This window comes from Heterocephalus glaber, unplaced genomic scaffold, assembly GCF_053883595.1.
Source record: "Heterocephalus glaber isolate CG9 unplaced genomic scaffold, H.glaber_assembly_v1.0 deba00000331, whole genome shotgun sequence".
In the NCBI taxonomy this organism is placed as follows: Eukaryota; Metazoa; Chordata; class Mammalia; order Rodentia; family Bathyergidae; genus Heterocephalus; species Heterocephalus glaber.
Window position 1 is genome coordinate 54283217 of NW_028258142.1, and position 20934 is coordinate 54304150.

At 39.5% G+C, this 20934-nt stretch overlaps 1 long non-coding RNA gene across 2 annotated transcripts in view; it reads left to right on the forward strand.

The window, feature by feature from the left end:
* The first annotated feature begins 4349 nt into the window (after positions 1 to 4349).
* LOC101705417 (uncharacterized) overlaps positions 4350 to 20934 on the forward strand; it is a 31791-nt gene continuing 15206 nt past the window's right edge. Inside the window, exons 1-3 of one of the 2 annotated variants that reach the window (XR_205611.3) lie at positions 4350 to 4552; positions 6840 to 6910; positions 15660 to 15862. This is a non-coding gene — a long non-coding RNA (uncharacterized LOC101705417). The remainder of the gene's footprint in view (positions 4553 to 6839; positions 6911 to 15659; positions 15863 to 20934) is intronic. The other variant, XR_001184008.3, reaches the window with a different exon arrangement.

Sequence of the window (20934 nt, forward strand, 5' to 3'; positions counted from 1 at the left end):
ATTGACCAAGTTGGACTCTAGACCAAATCTCTCTCAGCTTTCTCTGGGGTCATCAAATCTCTCTGAACTCTGACAGCTTGTGTGTAAAATGCTTTCTTTACCCTATAGGATCATGAAGACACTCATGGGGAAGAGATGTCAGAAACGGTAAAAGCATACTTTGTCTAAATATTGGAATTCCATCCCTCTGTCCATGTTAAGATACAGAGCTATTAGCTCAAGATGTGGCTAAGGCCCTGGCAGCTTGTTTGTGGCTCTACTGGGATGTGGTGCAGTGGGAGGAAGTTAGGCCATTGTGGAGTGTGCCCTTGACCTGGATACTGGGACCTTCTTTTCCCTCTGTTTCTCTGCAGCCATGAGGTAAACAGTTTTCCCTGGCCCCACACTCCTGCTATGGTGCCACAAGCCCAAAAGCAATGCAGCCAATGACCATGGCATGAAACCTTTGAGACAATGAACCAAAGGAAACCTTTCCTCTTTGTGAGTTGATTTTCTCAGATATTTTGTCTTAGCATCAGAAAGATGATCAATAGTTATATCCCAAAGCACCAATATATATCTCTATCTCTATCTATCTATCTATCTATCTATCTATCTATCTATCTATCTGTATATCTATCTATCTATCTATCTATCTATCTATCTATCTATCTATCTATCTACCATATATATACTGGAAAGAAGATGGACCTCCCAACTGTTGCTAACTTTGGTGAGTTACTGGGGTCAAGGCTATGACCAAAAGGCATGGGTTCCAGAGCTCACCTGATTTTGTCTTCATGACACACACCTGTCCTCTGGCTGTAGCCATCAGTGAAAGCTGATTCTCATGCCTCTGAAGCCTAAAATGCTCAACTCCTTTACTTCCAAGCAGCCACTCTGTCAAGTGTCAGAAATCTTTCAATTTTATAGCATCAATACTTACTTAAATTTGCTTTAAAGGATTTCAAACACTTTGGTCTTTCATTTTTGGATGAGTTCAAAGAAGACTGCCCTGTTTAAAGCCTCTTAAATAGGCAAGGTGTTCTATGAATCTGGACTAACTCACTCTGTCTAAATCGTGTTACTGAGAGTGACAGGGATTGGTTTCAATAAAAGGCCAAGGAAGAAGAGCTGGTGGCTGCCCAGAGTGGATGAACAGCACATTTCAGCGGAAGGATATCGGCATCTGTTCAGCCATTGTGTCTCGTGGGTCAGGTGACTGCGCCACTCCACATACTTCATCCTAACTGGGAGAAGGAAGTTCTGAGGCAACAGGTTGTTGATCCAGGAAGCACATCTCACATTTTGTCATTAGAGGCAGTCGGCCCTTTAGCACCTTTCCTGTCAGCATACGGTCACTGTGTTTAGTTTTTATGACACATTTCCTTCCCTATATACCTTGAGTCCACTGGTAGAGACAGGTAAATGGTCTTAGCTGGCCACATAACTTTTCCTTCTTCTGTTTTTTTTTCAGTATTGTTTCTATTTCTGACAGTTCTGACAGCCCTTCACATAAATCAGTGGTAAAAATCTCCCATGTTAGTGGGCAGAGAAAGGTTTAAATCATATTTGCTGAAGTCAGTTATGTTTCTCTGTCTCTGATGTTTTATCACTTTTTTTTAGCTCTTTCTATGGCAAGGCAATGATATCTATATTAGGCAAATGAAAAATGAACTGTACCCTAATCCTCTTGTTAATACAGCTGGTACTCTTCCAAAAATCATACACTACTGCTGACAAATCACTGTAATAATCACAAGCCTAAGCTTTAATTTCTTGGATGATATTTACAAAGCATTCATTTTTCAACTATGAAAATGGACAAAATTGAATATTTTGAAAAAATGTTTAGAGCTCGTAATGTTTCCTTACTTGGGGTCTGAAATCCAATTAGGAGCCTCAGATCTATTGCTTCCACTAATGCATAACCCTAAAGAAAAGTCTCTCTCTGGCCTTCTGCCTCAGTTTCCTCATCTGTGATGTTCCTCATCCTCAGGTTCGAGGACTGAGACTATGTGACAAAGATCTACAGCCAGTCTCTTAAAGGAGGAACTTTATTTTGCAGTATTTTTGACACTCAGATATTTACTTTTAAATGGAGGACTTATACTCTTTCTCTTCAGAAGACATTTCTGAGAATTTGAGAATTCAGAAATTGTATCTCAAAATAAAACAGAGAGTATTTCCCTGGAGGATCTCCCTGCAAGAACCACTTTGGCTCCACCATGAACTGAGTACTTCTAGAAGCATGTATCTAAGCAGGAGAATGAACTAGAAAAACTAGAAGAAGAAACAGGTCTCAGATGGGTGAGGTGGGCCCAAGATCCCTTCTTCTATGTCCCAAAGAAATCACTTAGTTATTGTCATCCAGCTGAATCTGAGGGAGAGACCAGAGTTGTTTTTGGAGATGCCCTATGTTCCTTTCTTCCTCTTTCTGTAAGCTTGTCCTCTTGGACTCTCCACCACTGGGCAGCTGATGTCCCCCTGTGGCTCCCAGCTTTGCCTGGGTATCCTTCCCAACACCTCTTAACGCCACGGAGGGCCTGGAGCTCTGGCTTCTGTCTAACCATCTTTCCCACTAAAATTAACCCTCTCCTTTTTGGACTGTCCTTTATAACCTTTTCAAATACAAGTAGCTGTGCTAGTAATAGCAGAAAGTGTTTCTCTTTGATGAGATTAATGTCTTAATTGATTGGAGGAAGGATTGCAGGGCATAATCAATGCTGTGGCAGGGAGCTCTTTGGGACCAGATCACTTTAGGTCCAATTCCCTGTTGTTATTCCCAACAGACAGGAAGGCCCACTCATGGAAAGCCAACTGCTAGGTCCTGGGAGGACATGAGACTCTTAATTCATCCCAATATCTCAAAAAGAAGAAAGCAACCAGAGCCTGTGGAACTGATCTGCAGTATCTGTTCTTCTCTTTCCCATGTCTCTGAAGAAAGAAGATGGGTCAAGGGTGTTCAAGCCCAGCTCACCATGACTTTTCAGGAAATGAGTGACCCAGAAGCCACAAATGCTTTCAGAAGCTTTGGAATTAGAGATGGTAATGAACTCATAAATGGTGAGGGGAAGGATTAGTCTGTGAGCTGCCCATTTCCATGGATACAGGCTCCTTTCATTTATTTTTACTGGGCTTTTACGGGGACTTAGAGCTCCAAATCTGATAGGACATCTGTGCTTCATTAGCTGTGTTTCATTAGGTTTATAATGTGATTTAAACAGACCCCTCTAAACTGCAGCGAGGGAGGCTCCAGAGAGTCCCAAGTTCCTGGCCTTCCCTTGCAGGGGCCACAGAATGGCTATGGGGTGGAGATGAGTGTTTGGAGGTCATGGGACCCCTGGAAGATGGATTTCAGGCTGGGATGAAGCCAGACACATCTTTCTGCAGTTAAGACCTTAAAAAGAGGACCTGTAAATCTGAGAGCATCTCTACAGGGAAAAAGAAGAACCTAGCTGTGGGGCCTGGGAGGTTCTGCTTTTCTAGTGGTTTGAGTATGCTCACTCACCCTGCAGCCTTCCTTCTCCTCTGCTTTGGAAGTCAGCACAATTAACATGTTTTTGAGGTCGAGGGAGGAAATGTAAAACATGAGGGCAGTTTGGTGGACTGCAACAGGAAGCAGGAAGCAGCCACTTTTTGAGTGCTCCCTCCAGCAATGATTAAAGTAAAAGCAGGTAGTCAGTCATGTGACAGGGCTGAAATGTATAAACTGAGTATCACACTGCTCTGAGAATAGTTGCTATGGTAACCCAGACAGAGATGGAACAGCAGTAAAGGAGAGCTGCCCTGAAAGCAAATGTTATTGATTAAATGAGAGTTTTTGAGGGTGGGGGGGTTGGTGGCAGTAGTGAGAATGGGAGTAGGAGGCAGGTGAACTCTCTGTAATGACCACACAGAGAGTGTGGTTTGGTTGTGTATTGACAAATCTTGTCAGGAGTGCTCATAGAAACAGGAAGTGAAATGATTATCTGCACAAGCTACTGTTCCCATGGCTGAACTTTTTGTTTGCAACATTACATAGTAAGTGCATTGTTTCTTAAGAAAATCTAAGGTGCTGGAGACAGGTATTACTGGCCTTGAGTTCAAATACTAGATCACCCGAACCAGGATCATTTTTCTGCAGGGTTGACAACTGTATCCACTCAGCAACCTGATTATTTTTAACTCGGCCCCGCATTCTGCCATCAGTTGTTCACATGACCATTGCAGAGGTCACTACTTGCTTGAGGAGCTAGGCTGGTCCTCTCAAAGTGTCTTTATTCCAATTTTGAAATGCACACTCCCTGTGAACTTTGCACATTGCAACCTATCTGTACTTCTCTTCCCTTAGTTATAACATGGAGAAAAGAACCCTGCCCTACTTTTCAGGATGATTGTGAGAATTTCCTTGTTAATGATTACAAAGCAGCTGGAAAATTCAGGCTCTTCACAAAGGAAAGTCAATAAAAAATGCATATGGGCACCAATAACAACAATCACATAAGGTCACTGAGAAGCAGCCAGTGTGTGGTCCAAGGTCTGAAGGAAGCATAATGACCAAGAATGGGAAATCTTCCCTGATGTGAACCAGGTAAGACAGAAGACGGCCAGTTAATAGGGACTTTCTGAACTGTGCCTGTGTGTGTAGCTCATTTTCATCATTGGGGATGAGTTGCAGGTTAGGCAAATGCTTCTCGTTTTTTAAAAAAGCTATTGTTAGTCTAATATTCATTATCTTCTTCAAGCCCTGGCTTTTACCACGAGCTGGTGGATTGACTTTCTGAAACAACCAATACTCTCACTCTGGAGGCTGATGACCTTCCTTTTGTACCATAGCCTTCCCTTTTTGCCGCAAAGCTGTACAATACAATACAGCCCTCTGCCAGCAGATCTGTTACTAAAGGAATTCATGCATCTTGCATCTTGAAGATGCATTATTAATGCCTGGACAAATCGCATCAGGTGAAACCCAGCAAGTCCCTGGCACTGAAAAAAAGGAACAAAGGCTAGTTCTACAAGAGAGCGATGGATGAGACAAATTATAACAGCTGGGAGTTTCTTGTAAGTAAGATGGCACAAAACCCAGAAATGCTAAAATTGTGTGCATGGACAGCAACTTTGTATTTCCGTGGTAAAATAGATTACACACAGTGCTGGAAGAAAGCCACTCTAATTGTGGCTCTGTTAAAGACATGGTGATGCAACTCTTTGAATTTCCCAACAAAAGGGGCCAGCTTGCTGGTGACTGAATTATTTCCAAGCACAATTTCAGGCTTTTTACATGATTTCCGAGATGGGCTAGGAAGGATGGGTTTTTCTAATAGGACCAGTAGTCAACTGGCTGCAGAGGGGGAACAATAAAGTGTGCTTGGGGAGGTTGAGCAGGGAATTGGGGAACAGAGGCTTGCTTCAGAGCCCCTTTTTTCATCTTTCCTGGCCGAGGCCAGGGATGCCTGGGTAGCTTGGCATGAGACAGCGGTTTTTGGTGTGATTCATCCTCCTGTGTGAGAGCGTACAGACTGGGTGATTGGAGACAGATAAATATCAGGTTTATTTCAAATGGATTAGAAAAGGCCACGAGTGCACGATCATTTAGCTGTGCAGATCCATGGCTGTGCCGACTCCCAGGGGTTGCTAATGACACACAACCGGCTCATGTGCCTGTGAGCCTCTCTGCTCCTTTCTGCTGGGCCCTCGACAGGGAAGATGTGTTAGAAACTGCAGGCAACAGCTGAAGTTTATGGTGACATTGAAGGGGGGCGATTTTCAAACCTACTTGTAAATAATCAGTTTATTAAATAAGATTTCTCTTGACATCTTGAGAAAAATGGTGTTTTTAAAAATGTGGGAGCTGCTGGTGTGCTGAAGAAAATGGCCAGTGGTTTGTGTGTGTGTGTGTGTCTGTGTGTGCACACTTGCATCTCATGTGCGCAGTTCTCTTGTGGTTTCCATGTAATATTACCCCCATTTTCTATCTGGAGAATCATTTTCCCTTACATATACTCAACAACAAACATGAAACCACCTAATTACGCTTTCATAATCGTGATTAAAAACCATCTAAATTATCCTACTAGATGTGCTCAAAGAGTTTGTTGATTGCTTTTTGATGTGTATTAGAGATTTATGCAGAGCCACATCAAATGATTTGCTTCACAATGAAATAAAGAGAAAAAAATCCTTTAATATGCGTACATACTTACTTAAAACATACATATATAATTCATATTTAGCTAATTAACCAGCATCAACCGGGAAATCAATGACCATGAAACAGTTGTGAAAAGACTGATTACTTTCAAATAGTACATTAATTTCCACTTCACACACACACACACAATTTATTTTTTCCCCAATATTGAATCTACCTTTTGTACAAACTTTGGTAGTTTGAAATTTCAGTGTCTCAAAGAGTCTTTTCATATCCTGGGAATGAACTTTTTGAGATTAGGATTTAAATTTTAGAATTAAATTTTGAGACAAGAACTGCACATAGATGATCCTCTTCTCTCCCAGTGGAGGGTTTTGGGCCAGTTCACGTGACAGAAGAGGAATAAACTGCAGCCCAGAGTGGTGTCGCCCTGCTGCTTCCCTTTGAAATGAACAGACATCCAGTCCCTTCCCTCCCTCCCACAAATGACCGTGCATGGAGTCTTCATGGTTTTCCTGTTTACACACATTGGCTTATTTTCAGACTCGAAGACTTTACCTCCAGGTCCTTTTCTAAAAGCATTGTTTTTGTATGTTTGTGGAATCATTGTAAAACACGCTTTCCAATTAATAACCTTCATTTTCACACATAAATTTCATCAGATGTATGAAACATGCATAGGTTATTTCTAACAAAGATGTCTGTAACTGTTTACCTACCATTCTAGGTTCTCACAGGAGTGGAAGCCTGTCTGTTGCTTTGGAGACCATTATCTGGAAAAAAACAGGATGTTGACAGGTGAGGCAGGGCCTACAAGAGGTGTAAAATCAAAGGGGAGTGATGAAATATGTTTTCAATGTTCAGACATAAGGTGATGATAGGCCTAAAAGAAAGGCCAAATTAACAAGGGTTTTCAATTTTAGTATGAGGAAGTGGTGGTTTATTCATTCAGTAACCTCCAGAACATGTTTTTTTTTCTTTTTGTTTTGTCAGGCATTGAATAATTGTGAAAGGTAATAGTAAATCAAAGAATATTGAGATATATTTACTCTCCTGGGTGAGGAAGTTACATAGAGAGGCAATAGAATGTGCAAATTGGTATAGTGGAGATCTGTGCTATGGATTATGGGAAGATGGAGGAATAACTTTGTTGATGTGTGATAAAAGGCTTAACCAAAGATTGGCTCAAAGGGTGAGTTGGATCTCTGTCCAGGAACAGGTATTCCAGGCAAAAGCAAGGCTAGGTACAAAGATGTCAGGGGCCAGGGCGTGTTAGGACATGCTGGGTAATGATTTTACTCCATTGAAGTTGTGAGAAGATGAAGTTAGAAAGGCAAGGCACGAGAATGTAAAATGTTTATGCATTGCACTAAGAAATCTGGATTTTGTCTCACAGGCAAACATGAAATTGGAGAAGGATATAAGCAGGTCTGTGTTTTGGAAAGCTAAATCCCTTGAAATGTGGAGGATGAACAGAAAAGAATGGCAGGAAAGAATGGCAGAAGGGGGACAGAAAGTTATTGTACTATTGGGGAGTTAATGAGAGCCCAGCGGAGGCAGGGACCACAATGATGGGGAGGGGGGAGACACCCTTGTCTTCTGCCCCAGTCTATCAAAAAGAGCAGAGGGCCGGGGATTTAGCTCAGTGGTTTCGCCGCCTGCTGCACAAGTGCAAGGACATGCGTTCAATAGCTGGTACCAAAAAAAAAAAAAAAAAAAAAAAAAAAAGAGCAGAGTGGGGAAAGCCCCCTCTTCACATGGACTGCAAACTACAGGCCACCAGGCTGTAAGCCCTTCTACCTGGCTGCGCCCTGTACCTGCTGCTCCCCTCGTCTGAATGCCACTCACCCTAACCAGTTGGCTGCCTTCATTTTTACCTAAAGGACTCATGTCCAGCGCCCTCTCATCTCACTGGGACTCCTGTAGGACCACACGTACTTCTAATGGAGTAAGTAGCAGAGTATTTGGTACTTGGCTATGGCCTCCTTGTGGACAGAGGATATGCACTGCAGTGCATATGTCATCAAAGTGGCCACTGTGCAATGGGCACCCTCTGAGTAATACAGCATGTTAATTGCCATTTCATCAAATAGGTCAACAAAATGAAGAGCCTGTTATCCTAGAATCACTGCTGGGAAAAAATTTTCTGTTGATTCTAGATCTATGAATTATTGCTGTAGAATGTAGTCTCATGATGTTTGGTGATTTCAAGGTGATTTAGATTAATATAGGCCACCAATATAAATAAGATAGGCCCCTGAAATGTCATTTTGGATTTATTTTACACACACACACACACACACGTGTGCTCTATCATCTATTTCTCTCTCTCCATCATCATCATCATCATCATCATCATCATCATCATCATCATCATCATCATCTATTTTCTCTCCTCCCTCTCTGTCTCTCTTCCTCACCCTTCTCTCTCTATCTCTAAAATAAATGCAGAAAACTAGGCCCCCAAACTTCCATTACTAACATCTACATTTGTATCCTACTTTACTAAGGCAACCAAGTGACAGCAACCTGTCCACTTTCCCTTACGTTGTAGAGTCACAGAGTAAATTTTAATGAGTTAGCTCAGTCCTTTAAGCAGAATTAGGGCTATATCCTTGGATTACATGCTGCCACAGAGCCTTAAAATATGATGTTATTATAATTTTGTCTTTGTATAGTTTTCTTTAGGAAACGCAATGAGTGATGTACAGTGAGTAGGATGAAAACAACTTCCCTTTCCTCTGGCTCTGTGTCCAGTCTCTTCTGGTTCTGCCTGACATCCCTCTCGGATTTACCACAGTGACGACTCTTTGGTTTTTGACTGTAAAGATGCTTACAGTGTTCCTAAATGTTCTAGCTGTCCTGAGACTTAGGATTTCTTGTCATCAGATGTTTCTGTGGAGTCCTCAAGGCAACTGAGAATGACAGAAATGGCTTTAAACTGAATAAAGTCTTGGCTCTGTCCCTAAATATTTTGGTATCTTTTGAGAAATCATCTTAACCTTTGGGACTGTGTTTCTTCCTGTGAAACAAGAGAGTTGAACTAAATATCCTAGGTTTTTTTTTTAAATTTCAGAAACAGTCTATATTTATTGTAGCCATTTATTTATCAACATTTATTAATTATCAGCTTGGGAAAGCCCTCTTTTGGGCAAGACAGGGCACACACATGCCCCCCCCCCCGCCCCGAAGCACATGCACAAGAGTAAAGTTAGCCTTTATAGATCATTGTTTAACATAACTATTTTGCATTTGGAATTTTGAGGCCTTGGTTCTTGGTTTTTCCTGAGGACTGACCCTATCTGACAACAAACGGTGGTACGGATTTGTGGTTAGAGTTAGGAGGGAGTCTAGAGGTCATCTACTTGACTTTCTCCCCTACTGTACAAAACACTATGTGGATGGTCATGTTTTTTTTGTATACTTCTAAAATGAGGAATTTATGATTTTTGAAGGAATTTTAAAAATTCCTAATTCTAAAAATGTTCTCCTGTATACTGAGGTGAAAAACTACATTTCAATGACAATTTTTAAAATTTTATATTTAATCATTCATCCCACTGGCAAATACTAATAGAGCACCCTCCATATATATGGGGTGTGATATTAGACCCTTAACTTGGTTCTGGTCCTGTGATCTTACAGTCCATTGTGGAGTTGGATATTAAATGAGCAATTGTAATGCATTCTGACACACACCACAATAGTGGAAGGGTGGATGCTATATCAACATCAAGTCTGCATTTAAGAGATCAGAGAGAGCTCTTCAAGGTCCTCTGAGCTGAGATTTGGAGAGTGCATAAATGCTCAATGGTTTTAACCTCTTACAATTGTCTTGGAAACACTTGAAGATAGTATTTCCCCCAAGCCTTTTTTTAGACTAAATATAAAATAATTCTTTTAATCTTTATTGCCAGATCTTATAAGTATGCCTCCAGAACTTTCTAATTAACCATGAAGTCACTTTGTTAGGAAATAAATGAGATTTATTTGGCCTAATGTTTTCTTAGTGATCCCATTTTGGCTCCTAGTGATAAATGTTTTTCTCTCAAAGTGCCTACTGACCATCTATTTAATAACCGTTAGAAAATTTAGTTGCTATCAGTGTTAAGATATACCTCGAAGTTTTTGCTATTTAACAAGTAAAATTTTGCCTATTTGTAGCTTTATGATTTCTCTGGTTCTATGGGATTTTTCAAAAATTATTGACAGTGGTTTTCCAGTTGTATTTGCAAATTCTCCTGAGTGTAATTATTGAGCCAAGATACAATTTACCTATAATCACCACAATTGTACTCTTTGGTTGTCCCTTAATTATGTTTGTTCTTCCTCTTCCTGTTTGATGATTAGCTCTTTGGTGAAAATAATTTCAAAATAAAGGCAATTTGTTTTATGTCACCAGAAGAAATTGTACCATCTTCCCCAAACCCAGACATTATCCCTTTTATTTTCATCTCTCTTTTTTTTTTTTTTTGTCTCTGTAGTTTTCCTCAGGTTCAGTTCACTTCTGTCCTGTGCAAGACCTTTCTGGTTCTTTTTGCATGGTTTTATTGTCCCTCTTCCATTTTTCTCTTCCTCTCCTGAGTCTTCAGAAAGGTAGCCATCCTATATTTTTCATTGACATGCTGCAAAAAAATGAGCTTATGGAAGACATTCTAAGCAGTTACTGTGATTTCTTGGAGCATTTCCTCTTTGTTAATAATATTCATAATTATATAACCACTTTTATTTTTAGGCCCACTAGTATTTCATGAGTCCCATTTCCTTTTAGTGCTGTATTTCCTCTGATCAAAAAAACCCCCAGAAAACAAAAACCTCTTTTAAAATCTAATATACACTAATCTAAAGGTTTATCAATTTTATTTAATCTTTCAAAGAACCAACGCTCTGATTCATTGCTTCTTTGTATTGTTTTCTTAGTCTCAATTGCGTTAATTTCTACTCTGATCTTTATAATTTCCTCCCTTGTACAAGTGTTGGGCTTGAGTTGTTCTTCTTTTTCTAGACGTTTGAGGTTCAACATTAGGTTGCTTATTTGAGCTCATTCTTTTTTCCTGATATGAGGATTTACTGCTATAAATTTTCCTCTTAGGACTGCTTTCATTGCGTCACATAGGTTTCATATGTTGTATCAGCATTATCATTTAATTGCATATACTGCTTATTTTCTTCTTTAATTTTATCTGTGAACGATTGGTTGTTCAGGAGGGTGTTATTTAATTTTCATGTGTTTCTACAGTTTTTGTGGTTTTGTTTGCCATTGATTTCCAATTTCATTCCACTATGGTCAGATAATATGCATGGGATGATTTCAATTCCTTTGCATTTACTTAAGTATGTTCTATGGGCTAGTATATGGTCTATTTTGGAGAACATCTATGTGCAGCTGAGAAGAATGTGTATTTTGATGTTGTGGGATGGAGCACTCTGTAGACAACCACTAGGTCCATTTGTTTACAGGTTTGCCTCGGTTCTGATACTTCTTTGTTGATTTTTTTATCTAGTTGATCTGTCTCTTTGTGACAGTGGGGTATTGGAGTTTCTCATTACAATTGTATTAGTTCTTATTTGATTTTCAAGTCTGTTAATATTTGTTTTACGTAGTTAGGTACACTGCTATTTGGTGCATATATATTTATGATTGTTATCTCTTCCCCTTGGATTGTTCTCTTTACAAGGATGTAGTGACCATCTGTGTCTGTCTTCATCAGTCTTGGTTTGAAATCTACTTTGTCTGCAAATACTAAAGCTACCCCTGCTTTTTCCAGCTTGCTGTCACATGGAATATTGTTTTTCCATCCTTTGACTTCCAGTCTATGAATTTCTTTTTGAGTTAAATGTATTTCCTGTATACAGCAAATTATTGGATCTTGTTTCTTGATCCATTCTGCCAGTCTGTTTCTTTTGATTGGTGAGTTGATCCCATTTATGTTGATGGTTGTAACTGAAATGCATTGGCTTCTCCTTGTCATGTTATTTTCCTGGTGTTGGTTCCCTGTCTTTGCCCTCTGTTTAATTGCTTGCCCTCCCTGGTGGCTTCTTTCTATTGGTGTTTTTGGAGTTGTGGTCTTCATTATCTCTTTCTAAAGTATCCTTCAGGACATTTTGTAGAGCTAGTTTAGTGTCACGAATTTCTTCAGTTGTTCTTTGTCATGGAAGCATCTTATTTCTCCATTGAATTTGAAAGATAATTTTGCAGGGTTCATCAATCTGGGTTGGACCTTGTTTTCTTTCAGAACCCGGAATACTTCACTCCAAGCTCTCCTTGACTTAAGGGTTTGCATTGAGAAGTCTCCTGTGATTCTGATGGGCTTTCCTTTGTGGGTGATTTGTTTCTTTTCTCTAATAGCTTTTAATATTCTGCTGTTGTGCTGAATTTCTGGGATTTTGATAATTATATGCATTGGTGTAGATTTATTTTGGTCATGGATCATTGGAGTTTTATGTGTCTCACTTATTTGCATGTCAAATTCTTTTTCCATGTTTGGGAAGTTTTCTGGCAATACTTCTTTGAACAGGCTTTGAATGGCATTTGCACTGTCTCCAACTCTCTCATTGACCTGAATCAGTCTATTATTATTCTTTGCATCATCTTGCAATTGTTAGATTGATTTTTCATGGTCCCTTGGCACTTTTAAGATATCTTTCTTTTCATGGTCATTAACTGCATTCCTGTCTTCTAGTTCAGAAATTCTGTCACTACATTCAGTTAATCTATTGTATATACTTTCAATGGAATTTTTAATCTCCTGGAAATCTGTTTGAATCTGTTTCATGAATCCCATTTCTTTCCTATGTTGGGCATTCATGGTTTCCATAATTTTCCTAAGCTCTCCTATTTTTTAAACCTGTATTTACTCTAGATTCATTGAGCATATCTTTCATTTTGATCATCATTTCTTTTTTTACCTGAGAGATTATTTTCTCTATAACCTCATGTATCTATTTTCTTACTTCTGCTTCTAACATCTCAGAAAAATCAGGTGGGTGACTTCTAATTTCCTCTATCTCATTGTCTTCTGGAGTTGTCCTAGGTGGGCTGGAGGTCTGGGATTGCATTTTGCTTCTGTGTCTTGTCATTTTCTATTTTTTAAATTTTATTTTGTTTTCTGTGTTGATGCTTGTAAATTTCTTATGGTAGAAAGCTTTATCACTAGTAACAAAGCTTCTCTCAGAAATGTCTATTTCTCAGGGATGTCTTCTGGGCATATGTGATTCTTGGTCTTTTTGTTTGTCCCAAGCCCCTACCTTCCCAATTTATTAAGGATCAGAAGTTGCTATTTATTTGACTCAGCACCCAGTCCTTTGATACTTGACTATATTGGTGGTTATAGGCACAGTCAATCTCAGTGTTGTCATATAGAGGAGAACAATTAATTACAACAGGTAGGGCATCCTGGCTAGGTACAATTAGCAATATCAATAGCCTCAAGTACAGTCTAGAAACTGGCAAATTGTGGTAACTGTTAACCACAGAAGCAAGATCTACAGTTATATAACACAACCCAACATAAACCAGGAGCTTTTATGCAATGAGTTTCCCCTTAGTGTGGTTATCTTACCCTTGGGGAAGGGGAAATTTAAGAAAGATAGTGGGCAACCTTATCAAAAAAAGGAAAGAAGAGACTCAAAAAAACTAGGAATGAAAAGGGGAAAATCACAATGGATCCTGTAGAAATCCAGAAAATCATCATTATTTACTTTGAGAAACTGTACTCTAATAAGATGGACAACACAGGAGAAATGGACAGATTTCTAGACACATATGAGTGACTAAACCTGAATCGTGACAGTATAAAAATTCTAAATACCCAATATCAGTCAATGAAATTGAAAATGTAATTAAAACCTACTAACAAAGAAAAGCCCAGGCCCTGACAGTTTCACTGCTGAATTCTACAAGAAATTTAGAGAAGGGCTGGGTATTTAGCTCAGTGGTTTCAGTGCCTGCCTTGCAAGCACAAGGTCCTGAGTTCGATCCCTGGTACCAAAAAAAAAAAAAAAAAGAAAAGAAAGAAATTTAGAGAAGATCTAATGCCACTACTCTTCAAACTCTTCCATGATTGAAAGGCAAGCAATACTCCCAAAATCATTCCTGGAAGCACATATTACCTGGACACCAAAACCAGCGAAAGACCCAACCAAAAAAAAGAACTATAGGCCAATTTCCCTAGTGAACATAGATGCAAAAATCCTCAACAAGATACTGGAAAACAGAATGCAGCAAATCATCAAAAAGATTATACACCATGACCAAGTAGGAGTCATCCCAGGGATGAAGGGATAGTTCAACATATGGAAATCAATAAATGTAATACACTGTATCAACAGAGCCAAAGACAAAAATCACATCATCTCAATAGATGCAGAAAAAGCATTTGACAAAGTCTAACACCAAATCATGATAAAATACACTAATCTTTTGGCATAAAGAGAAGAAAATTAATATTAATTGAGTGCCTACTGTCTGGCCAGTGTTATGATATTGTTCTTTCTCTTGGCATAGTTCAGGGTTGGGTTGATTGTCTCAGTGGTTCAAATGAGTCATTGAGGCTCAGTATGTTGTCTCAGCTATGGAAGAGCAAAGGTGGAACTTGAGCCTGGATCTCACTCCAAGGGTCCTTCTAAGCCCTCACAGGCTAATTACTTGCATTCACTGGCCCATATCAATTATCTTTCATGTTCCACAGAATATTGATTGCTACTAAATTTGATTCTTAGAATTTCCTTTAGATCTGTTTTTTAGTACATGTACTTGGTGAGTATGCAGTGTAAAGAAGCAGCCTTTAGGAATGAAAGAACCTCATCAAAGCCCTTGGCCTCTATATTAGTTATTCACTGTTATGTAATAATACCACAAAGTTGGCCACTCACAACAACATAGATTTGTTATGTTACAGTTTCTATGGGTCGAGTCTGGCACAGCTTGCCTGGATCCCCTGGTTCAGGGTCTCACCAGTTGCTCTCAAGTTAGAGAGGTGATACAGGGCTCCAACACCAGGAGATTGTTCATGGAGTCCATTGTAGGATCCACCTTGTGTAGCATCCATATCTTTGAGTATCATGATGAATTTTACAGTTATCTGAGGATTTTTCTTCTCAGTGTTCCCTTAAACTGCCACTGGCATATGTGCTGAATTTTAACATTTTTGGTCCTATCTTCCTCCAGTGTTAAAGCCTCTATATTTCTGTGAACTTTCATAACATAACAAGTTCTTTAATTATAATGCTTTAACACCATTGTTTCAGCAGATGCACATACATGTTCACATGTGTACACAAACATGCATATACACAGAGCATGGCATGTATAGCATCTCCCCACAGTCCTTCCCAATACTTGGTCATCTGCCTGGTCCCTATGGTCACAAAGTGACCTCTGTGGCTGACCTATTGCTGCTATTCCTATTTCACTTCCCAGATATGAATTATTTTCTTCCCATAAACATTAAGGAAAGGAAATTTGCTTCTTTTGCCTGACCTTTCTAGTCTTCAAGACTTGTTTATGTGTTTTAAAGAATTCATGTCAATGTTATATCTCTTGCAGGAACTTTGGCCAATTTCTTCATTATGCCCTACAAGAAATAGCCTGTGGTCAAGTTAATTCAAGGGAGAATGCATGAAGTCGAAGGCGCTGGCAGGCGGAATGACAGTATTGACCCAAGTCTCCGCTGCTATCCGCCAAGCAGAGCACTTATGTCATAAAGAAAATCAGCGCAGCTGGAATCTCAGCCGTTAGGGCTCAACTTGGTATGTGCCTCTTTGGATTCTTGTTTCCAGCCTAATACATTTTATTTTATTACAGGAAAAATAATTTAAGACTTTGGCAAAAACAATTAAATAATTCAGAGACTGGTGATTTTTTCTTTCAAATTTGTAGCTACATCAAATATTCATAAGATGTAGATCCGTAGGTAGATTTCTTAGGTGTAGGACAATCAGTACTTCATTACAGTGTTGTTGACAGAGCTTCAAATCAGTCAGCCCTGGCCTTGGTATTCATGTGGGAAAAAAAAAAACAACAAACCTGTCTGAACTATTGCCTTCAAATCCATTCTCTCCTGTGTAGACCCCTGGTGCTTGTCACTTGGTGTGGCACCACTCACAATGGTTGGAGCTTTAAACATACCTTTTGTCCTTTTTGGTGTTTCTAGTATCCCTTTCAATAAATTTTTAATGCCTGTTTCAATTATGGGCCAAATAACATTTGACAGAATGCACCCTTGTCTGATACTAGCACTTAGACTGGAGTGGTGTTTTTAGATAGCAATTAGTATCCACAACGCTGTCATGATACTTGTGAATATACTTTAGGATTGATCTTAATGATCCCATTACAATAGACTCTTTTTTTTCACAAATGCAATGGTCTTGCTTTTACAATATTGTGGAGAAGCTCTGGATTTTGGTTTTGATTCAAAAGGCTGGTGTGCTTCTCTCTTCTGGGCCTGTGACTCAATGGAACCAGATCTGTTGGAAACTCTTAGTGGACCTTAGTGGGTCAGTGTAATCAGACTGTGCTGTGTGGGACAGAGCTGGAGCCATTATGTGTGAAATCATGGGGAGGCAGAGATGCTAAAGCAATGTTCTTTGTGAACCACTAGGTGAAACAAAAGGTCTCATGAAATTTCCAGAAACCGTAGTGCAAGACACATTTTCTCAGAGAACATTTTGGCTCATCCATAAAACAATTTTGAATGCCCTCAACAGTGTGTAAGCTTCTACTAGATGTGTAACTGCCATCCCTTTTGGCTAGAGTGGGTTAAAAGTACATAGGTCAGCTGACACTTGAGCAATTATTCAGGAAGAAAGCCCAAAATACTCTGGAAGTGAGAGAGATGGACATGTTTGTTGCTGTTATTCATAATTATCCTAGTTGGCATTATGTAATTCTTACCTTGGGACTTGATTTAGATGGGAGTAAAGTGACTCTAGGCCACAGCTTATGTATGGCATAACCAGGGCCCACTAGAAGTTGGGTATTGATAGCAAAGGGGAATGAGGAGGCCAGAGGCTTGGAGTGAATACATACCTTTCTGCTGGATCTGAATAGGAAAATATTGTTCATCTTTTCCATTTTTAAACCATGAGTGCTTTGAGGACATTTTGTAATTAAGTGCTTATAAAATAACATTTTTCGGTAGTAAATTATATTGTCATCTAGCTATGATGTTGAAGTCTATCTCACTGGTTGATTCCCAACTTTTCTATGAAGAATGGGTTTTTACAGAGCTGGAGGGGATTCAGTGATATTCTCTGAACTTATTCTTGTATTAAGTTTTTCTGTGTCCAGACTGTATTTGTGTTTTTTGTTTTTTCCCCACCAATACTACATAAGATGCCTAAAAGTCTCATATGGTATGGATTCTGTATTTCTATATTGTCATCATACTACTTAATAATTGCTCAAAGAGAGTATTTAATAACTTGGTTTACTTACACATCTTTCTGCTTATCCTACTGGCAGAATATTTTGGAGTATTTTATCATCCTTTCTGCTTCTGACTCTTTGCACATGTTATTTCTTCTATCTGGAACGTTCTTTTCCTCTCCTTGCCTCTTTAATTCATCTTTAAAATTTAGCTCATAGTTTTCCAGAGATTCTTACATGAAACCCTCTAATTTGTTTTTGAACTATTTTTGTTTGGGCAGTAAAACTTCTATACCTCTTGTTGGTGGTCCTAATCCTGAATATAATTAAATAATATATCATGCAACCAATTTGATGACAGAATCCCCAAGTGTGACATCCATGTCTCCAGACTGAATAATGTCTTATTGGCAGTTCTCCTTCAAGCTTCTCTCTCATGGTATGCTCCATGTTGGGAGGTTCTCAGTTACTCTTTGAGTGAATGAATATGTTTGAGGAATTTGATTTAGATCAAACAGGATATACTACTAGTCTATATCAATGAGTACTTTTGGCCTAGTTTGTGGCTTTTCTGATGTCTCACCAAGTCTTACCCTCTAATTTTCCCCCTAGGCCTAGATTTCTTTCTTTCTTTTTTTTTGGTACAGGGAATTGAACTCTGGTCCTTGCACTTGCAAGGCAAGCAGCGGAACCACTGAGCTAAATCCCTGGCCCTTGGCCTAGATTTCTTTAACCAGCTTCTTGTAGAACATAGAAGACTCATCATTCTCAATTTATCCAAACTGGAATTCATGACAGCCAGTGCTCTTTCTCTTCCAAGTCTCCTCCTTCTCTTAATGCATTATGTTAATTAATGGCACGATTAACTACCCTGTTGAGGGTGAGAGTGATGCACTTGGCTTGATGGTTGGACATCCTCTGTCCAGTGTTCTTTCATTTCTTTTTCTGTTCCCCAAGTGGATTGGCTTAAAAGATGAGCTTCCTGGGTTGACAGGGATATTTTCCCATCAAGAATCATAAGTGACAGCATTTCCTGGACAGAACCTCCAAACAACAGCTCAAGCTCCATCAAGAAATCTGGGAGTCACCTCCATTCCTTTCCTCTCTCCTTCTGTCCTTCTCGAAGCCAGTGAACCTTGCCCTTTCTATCTTCTCAAGTCTGTTGGGAGCCTTGCCTGCTCTGCAATGCTTGGCTGAGACATATTCTCATTAACTCAGTCAGAACTGCTGCAGAGATGCCCAATTGCGCTCTCTCTCTGCCACCAGCCTTGTTCCCCTTCAGTGGAGTCCAGCCCAGCCCCAGTTGCCTTAGGAATTCGTTTATCAATATGTAAATCAGATCTTCACAGGTGCCCTACTTAAAACCTTTAGAGGCTGCTCTGGGAGTCTGTTGTGGTTTAGGTCTAGAATGTTCTCCAGAGTTCCATGTGTTCAGAGGTCAGGCTTTTTGGAAGGTGATTGGATTGTAAGGGTCTTATACTCCTCCATGGATTGACCCATTGATGAATTCATGGCTAAATGTGCTCTTAGGAGGTGAGGCCTGTTTGGGAAAAGTGTGTTACTGTTACTGTGCCTTTGGAGGGTTTTTTTTTTTCCTCCGGGTCCTCCCTTCTCCCTTTGCTTCCTGGCTGCTATGAACCGGTTGGGTACTGTCCTCTACCAGGCCTTTCCGCAGTGCTGTTTTTGCCTTGGAGCCAGTGAGTCTTCTGAAACCTGCGAGCTGAAATAAACCTCTCTTCCTTTAAATTGCAGATGTCCTTTATCTTGCCACAGTAGTGGGTAAATGACTAATACAGAGTCACTCCTCTGGATCCCTCATGATCTGTGCTTTGCCTGTGTTTGTGACCACAGTTCCCAGCCCTTCCTTTCATGAACCTGAGGCTCCAGCACTCGGAACCACTTAACTTTCCCAAACACGATATGTTCTTTCCAGATTTTTAACATATACACATGGAGACTTCTGCCAGAAAGCCCTTTCTCAATAACCCCTCACATTTTTAACGTAGTTTTAATATCAAATTTAATATTCTCTATGAAACACTTCACGACACCTCACACATTCTAGGCACCCTCTCTTCTCACCTCTGTTAGTCCCCGTACAAACAGTAGTCTTGCTGTTTTATAATTGATTATTTACTTCTCTCCCTTCTGCAATAGACAAGCATTTCTTGAGGTCAGTGGCTGTGTCTTATTCATCCCCAGTGCCTAGCACGGTGCTGGAAAACAGTAGGGATTCGACAAACATCTGTTGATAAATAGAGTGAATGAGAGTACAGCCAAACCAGACTTTGCACTTGGGCATATCTGTTAGGGTTGTTAATAGAATTTAATAACACTCTCTGGAGGTACCAGGGCAGGGAATGCTACAAACTGGGGGTTTTATAGTCATGGATCCATTAAAATTTGTGGTCTGAAGGGGCTTATGTAAAATAAAATTAAAATACACATTTGATTGCATATCGTTGATGCATAATAATGGAAGTATGATTCTAATTTGAATTAAAATAATGCTGAGAACAGCTATTGGGGAAGAAGAAGAGGTATTTATGTATTTTGACTCAGAAAAGAAGAAAATGTGCTTGAATGTTTCCTTGTATCTGAGGAGTAAATAGTAGTTAGAAGACATTACGACATGCCAAGAAAGCCATGTCTAATCTGGTAGAAGGAAGGCACTGTGCATTCTGAGACAGATTTTGAAATTGACTGAGGAGTTAAGGTTGGATAATGATCTTCGTAGCTGCGGTTGTGGGACATTGTTATTGATGAAAGTTTTATTCCTGTTTATCTTGATGGAAAAACTTGCTGAATAAGAACCCATGTAATTCCATTTTAATGGGGCTGATTCCAGAAGTGAATCCAGTTTCATGTGATTTAACTTATATCATAATACTTCATTCTCTGGAGCTTTTCCACATAACAAGTCTCAAATCAAGCTCTATAACTTATACTTTTCTCAACATCTGTGCCAAAGAATATTCTCTTGAGAAGAAAAACAACTTATGATATATTAAGTCTTGTAGGACATATGCTAGAGTTTAGTTTTTGCTAAAAATATATAAAAGTGAAGTATATCTGGAACCGTTATCATAATCCTGGGGCAATATTAGAGGATGAGATAACCAATGATGTAAGAGTTGAAGGTGCCATCTTGGGTCTATCCACTACCCCCAAATGGTCCTATTGTACTTGGATTTTTAAACACCAAACTGTCTTTAATAAAAGAATCATTTTCTGGTGGAAGTCTGTGGCAGAGTTCCCCTCTGATGACTTGATTATACTTCGATGTTAAATGAGCTTCTCAACTCCCTCAGCTGCTTAGCCAAGAGCATGGCCTACACAATCCTCAGTAAATGAGAGACTGTAGGGCTTAGAAGGAGTCCACAGCATCTTCCAAAGTTCATGCATTGGTGTGATTAGGTGGCAAGAGTACTTGTCTGAAGCATGTAGTCAC